At 41.5% G+C, this 7,644-nt stretch overlaps 1 pseudogene; it reads right to left on the bottom strand.

Moving 5' to 3' along the window:
• Positions 1-3,116: 3,116 nt before the first annotated feature.
• LOC105806196 lies at positions 3,117-4,103 on the bottom strand (annotated as a pseudogene).
• Between the last annotated feature and the right edge of the window lie 3,541 nt (positions 4,104-7,644).

Here is a 7,644-nt window from a genome sequence, read left to right as displayed (position 1 = left end):
GAAGGAGCAGGAGGCAAAGGGCTGGTTGGTTTTCCTCAGCTCTGGGCCTGCTTGCTAGTGCCAAAGGGTGGAAGCCCCATGCCCACCCAAAGTTAATGGGATTTTCTGGGGTCACTGAACCAGGAGCAGACTCCAAGAATTTCCTTCTGGAGCTTCAGACTTGATGTGGTCTGCAAACCTGCCCCCCCTCAGCTGGAAAGATGCTGACCTGGGCAGATGGAAGTTTCCAGAAGCCCAGCTGTCAGACCCTCACCCAGCAGGCAGACCCAATCCTGCACAGACAACGTCTCTGCCTTGGCAGATGGCGTTTACTTGGGATTACAAATAAATTTTCTTCTGGTCATGATCTCAACTCCTAACTCACGTTCAACAACTGAGCTAATGTCCTTCTTTGCCTCTCATCTTGGGCATTTTGTGGGTTCACTTGTGCCTTCATTCAACGCACACACACTGAGTTCCCATTGTGTGTCGGTCTACTCTGGGCTGGAGCTGTAACCATGGGCAGCACAGGCAATGTCCCTGTGTGAGGGTGTGGCACATGCACACACACGTGTGACCAGCGGTATGCTGGTACACCAGCGCTGTATGCAGGGGTGGGGAGTGGGAGCCCTGCTCTGTACCACTGACAATTTCTATGGTGTATATGGTGACCAGCCAATTTCAAGTTATCAACCCGGGATTGGAAGAGATGTGTATGTTCATCTCTCGGGAGTCTATGTGACCTACTCCAGCACAATTAATTCAACTCTTTATTTTGTAACCTTTACACATTAATTCATGCCTAAAAAAGATTTTTATGGCCCTCCCAAGTCAGAGCTGAAGTCAGCTCAGTTTCAGGAGCTGATAAATCGAAGATTGCACTCCAGGTCCCTGTCCCCCGACACTGGGACATCTGGGTGGAGGCCCAGCACTAGGTGGACGTGGAAGAGCAGAGGCCAGAGCACCAGAGAGAGGACACGTGGGCCCCCACTGGAATTGGAGATTGTTTAGCAGTAAATACGTGTTGACTTCCTATTACACACCTGACAGCCCACCCAGGCTCTGCAGATTCTGCAACGAATGCGTCACGGCCACTGCCTTAGAGGTGCGTGCAGCCTAATGGGGAAATGGGTAACGACCATGCAGGGTGGGGAAGCATGTGCCAGACGTGGGAATTAGCAAGAAAGGTTTTCCAAAGAGGGCAAGTCTGAAAGAATGGATGGGGGCAGCTGGTTGGAAAAGATGAGAAGGGGGCAGTATCATTTCAAAAGTGAAAACAAGACCACGGTGCATTCAGGGAGCTGTGAGTGGCCCAGTGCAGCGGGGATATGGGCACGTATGGTCCCTGGGCCACACTGTGGTACAGGGAAGAGGAGAGCTCTGAAGGGTGTTGGGAAGGCAAATAGCACGATCAGCCATGAGTTTCTGAAATGACTTTAGTTGCCGGGGGAGGACGGGTTTCAGGGGAAAGGCTAAGTCCTTCCAAGGGGGATGCTGCAGTCCCCATGGTCCCTTCCACTGCAGAACGTCTCATATCTCTTCTCTAGCCTGTGCGGCATCACTTAGCTTGACAGATTCAGGCAAATTGGTGCTTAATGTCATTTAGCCCTGTCTCATAGTAGAATCACTTATTTTGGGGGCAGAATCTATTTCAGTAACAATTTTGTAATGTGGTCATTTTTGTTGTTTTTTTCTTTTCAATAAAATAAATAATTGCTACATAGTCTCTCCTGAAATTATAAATTATTTAGGGTTAACAAGACATGTATTGTTCTTTTAAACTTATAAAAACATTTAGCTTTATAAGAAATAAGTTTTTATTTTTTTTCCTCGTTTTTCCTTATTACATAGCATTTAAGGATGGTAAAGCTGTCTTGAGCTTTCAAATTTGAGACATCTATCTACGGCAAGTTGCGAAAAGTACATTGATTAAGGTAGAACTTTAAATGTTAATATACACATATTCCATCATCTGAATCTATTTAACACGAACATTAGCCTTTCTCCCTGTTATTTTTTTCCCCTATGGTATGACCTGACTTTGTAGAACAGTGATTCTACACCCCAGGGGACACTTGGCAGTAACTGGTGTGATTTTGCTCGTCATGGGGGCAGGGGTGCTGATGGCATTTAGTGTCTAGAGCCCAGGGATGCCGCTAAACATCCCACAATGCACAGGATGTACTCCCAAAACAAAGAAATATCCAGCTCAAATGGCAGTAGTGCCAAGGTTGAGAAACTCTGTTGTAGAATACAACTCACTTTCTATTTTATAAATAGCTTCTCTGTCCACTGTAATTCCGAAAGCATAGAATTTGCTAATTTGCAAACACTATTTAAAAGAATATTTAACCTAACCAATATCATTACCAAAAGCAATGTTTGACTTTCAGTAGCAAATGATAATTCCAGAATGCTTAAACCACAAAATCAACTTAGAATGACAGCAATTAGCACATATACTATTTAATTTCCCTTGAACCTGCTCTACCAGTCTAATCTGTTTATATGTAAAGTTGATTAAGACTGTTTTGAAGTCACTAAGCAAATATTTTCCTTTGCAATTTTTTCAGGACTATGATAGAAATTAAATGATATATAAAACACCTAGTCGGCCCTTTTTGCCCTCTGTCCCTTTAACCATATGGCCCCTAGACAAATTATCCCTTACCAGACACCACACCTGCCAGCACCTTGATCTTGGACTTTCCAGCCTCCAGAACTGTGAGCAAATAAATTTTTGTTATTTATAAATCAAAAAAAAAAAAAGCACCTAGTTGAAGTGCTTTATAAGTTTTCTGAAAATGTTTATCACAACATACCAAAAACTATGAGTTTCACTTATCTGTTGAAATTTGTCATGGCCATGTATTCAGTTTAAATTAAGTTTTATTTGTTCTCTCTCTTTTTACAATAATCTCTAATAAATGTCTCTTACAAACAGCAGTGCATATATATATGGATGTATGATACAAAATTAAGAAGTCACTTGCTTTTTTCCATACAAATTTTTGTTGTAAAGTATCAATGTATCATACAGAGATTTCTCTTAATAGGGAACTAATTTTTTTTTAATCATTCTAAGTTTACTAAGTGAAGAAATTTTTCAGTACTTTACTAATCATTCATTTCCACATTCACATTCTATATATTTTCTCATGGTCAACAAACTGATTCAAATGATTTTTTAAGTTATCCCAGCCAGGCATGGTGGCTCATGCCCATAATCCCAGTACTTTGGGAGGCCAAGGATCGCTTGAGGCTAGGAGTTTGGGACCAGACTGGGCAACATAGCAAGACCCCATTTCTATTTCTAAAAATTTTAAAATTAGCCTGGCATGGTAGAGTGTGCCTGTAGTCCCAGCTCTGAGGGAGGCTGAGGCAGGACAATTGCCCGAGCCCATGAGTTTGAGGCTGCAGTGAGCTGTGGTCTCATCACTGTACTCCAGGCTGGGCAACAGAGTGTGACCCTGTCTCAAAAAAAAAGTTATCCCACCATTTAAAGAGAAAAATCTCTACAATAATTTGAAACCATGGAGTTATCTTAATTTCAGCACTGGCTGTGCTTTTCAAAAGTTCTAGTTCTTCCTTTGACACATGACAATAGCTTTTAATCTTACTGGGATCTGGATTAAAAATTATATTCTTCCTCACAAACAAAATGTAATCAATTTCATGTTCACTCCAGATGCCATCAGATTGACCCTTGTCATGAATTTGTGCCAGAAAACACATTTCTTCTGGAGGAGCCTCTTCCATGGGCCTTCCTCATTCAGCTTTTAAACGCCTCTGTGCTGTTCACCTTAGGCCAATGACATCATTTTCTTAAAGCTCACCTGGATTACTTAATGGATGACTCTTGCGAGGATTAGCAAAACAACCTGGAAAGATAAATTTAGCATCTGATCTCTACTGGCGTTAGGGAGCTTATTTTCAGTGTTGAATGAGAAGATACTAAAAGCCGAATGCAATAGTCATTTCTCAATGTTTTCATTCGGGTGACAATTCTTCTGAGTCTCAGCCCCAATTTTATTGTCACTTTCAGCAATAAGAATACACACCTCTCCCAGGAGTTGAACCTGTTGTTCATCTAGATGGTCGAAATCTATCTCAGGCATCATTACAAGATGTTCTGATCCATCCTAGAAGACAGGCCTGCGATGAGGGTGGCATTAGCGGGGGACTCTGGTGTGTCTCAATAACTTTTAAATAAATGGCTCTCCCTCGAGTATATATTCAAGACCTGAAGAGTTGGCTTGAGCCATCTTTGTGACCCATGCCCAGTTGGATTCTTCTCTTACCCTTCATTTCTATTAAATTAAAAAATCTTGGCCGGGCATGGTGGCTCACGCCTGTAATCCTAGCACTCTGGGAGGCTGAGGCGGGTGGATTGTTTGAGCTCAGGAGTTCGAGACCAGCCTGAGCAAGAACGAGACCCCGTCTCTACTATAAATAGAAAGAAATTAGCCAAACAACTAAAAATAGAAAAAATTAGCCAGGCACAGTGGCGCGTGTCTGTAGTCCCAGCTACCTGGGAGGCTGCGGCAGGAGGATCTCTTGAGCCCAGGAGTTTGAGGTTGCTTGAGCTAGGCTGACAACACGGCACTCTAGCCCAGGCAAGAGAGTGAGACTCTGTCTCAAAAAAAAAAAATCTCAATTCACTTACTGACTTGTTTGGAAAGGCAGCAAGCTCTGCCAGATAGTTCTGAATGATCGCATCCACTATGGGCCAGAAATTATGGATCCATCTTGCAATGCTATCAGATCTTGAGTCAACAAGACTGTCACATGCAAAAGTAGGAACATTGAATATTTTAAGCTGGGAAATAAAGACAAGTGGGTTTCTAATCCTCTGTGATGCCTCAGTTCTAGAAAGTACTACTTTGTATTCTCTTGGAACATTTGTATCTTTTAAACATGCTTTTTTTATTTTTCATTTTTTTCCCCAAGAGATGAAATCTCACTATGTTGCCCAGGCTGGAGTGCAGCGGCTATTCACGGGTGAGATCATCGCACACTACAGCTTCAAACTCCTGGGCTCAAGTGATCCTCCTAAGTAGCTGGGACCACACGTGCATGCCACTGTGCCTGGCCTTGAACATGTGTTTAAACGTGTCATACATTTCCTTCCTCTGATGAATGAAAAGAATTACCTAATGTTGGGAAAAAGTCAAATCCTGCACGTTTAGTCACTTGCACTGCAGTGCAGATTTCTTAAGGAATTCTGTTATTGAATCCACAGAATTTAACATCATGTTATTTTGGCCCTAAAGTCTTAACTTCAAGCCATTCTGGATAGTCAATGTGTTGCTGACATACACGTAAGTGTCACTCAGAAGCATATACACTTTATTGCATTTGCAGTACCATGAAGAAACATTTCTATCTCATTTCAAGAATGTGTCAGTGCACTTTCTTCTTGATGCATGTGTGACTCCTTGGCTCAGGGAGCCAAGGCACGAGCTTACTGAGGGGTCTTTTATGCCCACTGGTCATGTAGCTAAAATCAGTCTGGATAAACATATAAACCAATTGCAAACCAGCAATCTATACATTGTAAAATCTGTACATTTTACAGAAATAATGTAGACATGCTGATACAGGATTCCTCCAGGAGAGTTTTGAGCTTTAGACAGCACTTTATAAATCACCAGCAAGAACAGTTAATCCACATTTTGGCCAATGGTCTTTGCCAGACTTCCAGACACTGCTGGAGTTGAGCACGGAACCTCCTCAGACCGGCTCTGTAAGCCCCACCCTTGCTCAGTCACCAAGGCCTTCTGCACCATCTGCAATTTGCACTTGACTCCAGTTGATAAAGTTGTTTCCCACAGGGGTATGGGTTAATAGTCCTAATATGTGCATATTGGGATTGAAAGTTAATTGAATGGATAGTGGATGGTAGGAGCCAGATGTCTCACTGTTGGGATGGGAATTTACAGATAATCAAGGGAGGAGGCTAGAATGATCCATGTGGTAATGAAGCAAAGTTGGAGACATCAGTATGAACTGATGTCTAGCTTAATCCAGGTACAGCAGGTTACATATGGAAACATTTATGCATATGTGTAGATACACTGGCTGGCACACACGCACATATTTCTTTGCTCTGACTGCCTAAAAGAAACACCACCCAGGGAGCAACAAGCACACCCAGCACCCAGATTTTCTCCAGTGAAAGGCACCAGGGCTCCTTGGAGAAGTGACCAGTTCTATGACCAGGGCAGAAATATACAAGATGAGCTTGGAGCATTTTGTAGTGCCATAAAATAAGGAAGTGCTCAAAAACAAACAAAAAACAATCCAACCCATATTATGGGGTGTGTTGAAGAGACACAGAAGCCAACTAAAAGAGTTTCCAGTGGCCAAAACTGGAATGATTTGAGCAACAAAATTAAGTAGTGCTGGATTATCACCCAAAGTATGAAATAGATACCTATAAATCCATACTAAAATAAATAAATGACTGAATAAATTAATAAATGGAGAGGAGACAAATCTCCTGGACAGAGAAATGTCAAACAATGTATGTGGCTACTCTGCCCTCAAAGGAGTGGAGCATAACTCCCCATTCCCGAGTGTGGAGTATGCATAGTGACCTCCTTCCAAAGAGTACAGTATGGAATGGGGGGAAGGGGTAACTTCACAGTGGAGACTTGACAAACACAACCTCAGCCAGGTGAGCAAGGTCAACACCAGCAGCGACAAACCATGTCTATAGTATGTACTTGTGATGTGCAGAAAATAGCACTTTACCTCTACTATCTTCCACCCAAAAACTTTGAACCTAGTCTAATCATGAGAAAAACATCAGACAAATTCAATAAAGGGACATTCTACAAAAAATCTGACTACCACTCCTCAAAACTGTCAAGGTCATCAAAAACAAGGCACATCTGAGAACCTATCACAGCCATGAGAAGCCTAAGAAGACACTAAGACTAGATAACGTATCAGTATCAGCTCATTAGTGGTAACGAATGTACTGTACTCAAGTAAGGTGTTAATAAAAGGGAACACTGGATATGGGTATATGGGAATGCTCTGTACTATCTTCTCAGTTTTTCTGTAAATTTAAAACTGCTCTAAGCAAAATATCTTTTAAAAAAACAATCAGCAAAAGAGGAGAAAGTATTTGCAATGTACAACAGATCACAGATTCCTATAGAGACTGTATAAAAAACTTCCAAAATTAATGAAGAAGAGATAACAACCCAATTTTTAAAAATTGACAAAGGCAATACATAAAAGAAATACAAGTGTCCAATAAACATAATAAAAAATGGCTAATCTCACTAATAATCAGAGAAATGCATATTACGTTAAAATATCAATAAGATTGTTTTCTCTCATCAGCTTAAAAGGCTGCTAATATCCAGTATTAGCAAGGATGTAGGGAAACAATGGAAATATGTAATGCTTTTGTGATTAAATATAAATTAACAAGGGTGGATTTTTTAAGAAAACTCAGAGGAGGAGAAAGGCATGATCCCTTTGACATACTGCAAAGGACAGTATGACTTAAGAGTGATGAGTGGATACCGAAATGGCCGAGAAGCACACGAGAGGATGCCCAATATCACTCATCATCAGTGAAAAGCAAATTAAAACTACACTGAGATACTACTGCAGACCAGCGTGACTGGCACAGATGTCGATGAGGAT

The sequence above is a fragment of the Propithecus coquereli genome, unplaced genomic scaffold (assembly GCF_000956105.1).
Source record: "Propithecus coquereli isolate 6110/MARCELLA unplaced genomic scaffold, Pcoq_1.0 Scaffold139, whole genome shotgun sequence".
Taxonomy (NCBI): Eukaryota; Metazoa; Chordata; class Mammalia; order Primates; family Indriidae; genus Propithecus; species Propithecus coquereli.
The sequence above is the reverse complement of the archived record's forward strand: the minus strand, read 5'-3'. Positions and strand labels throughout refer to the sequence as shown.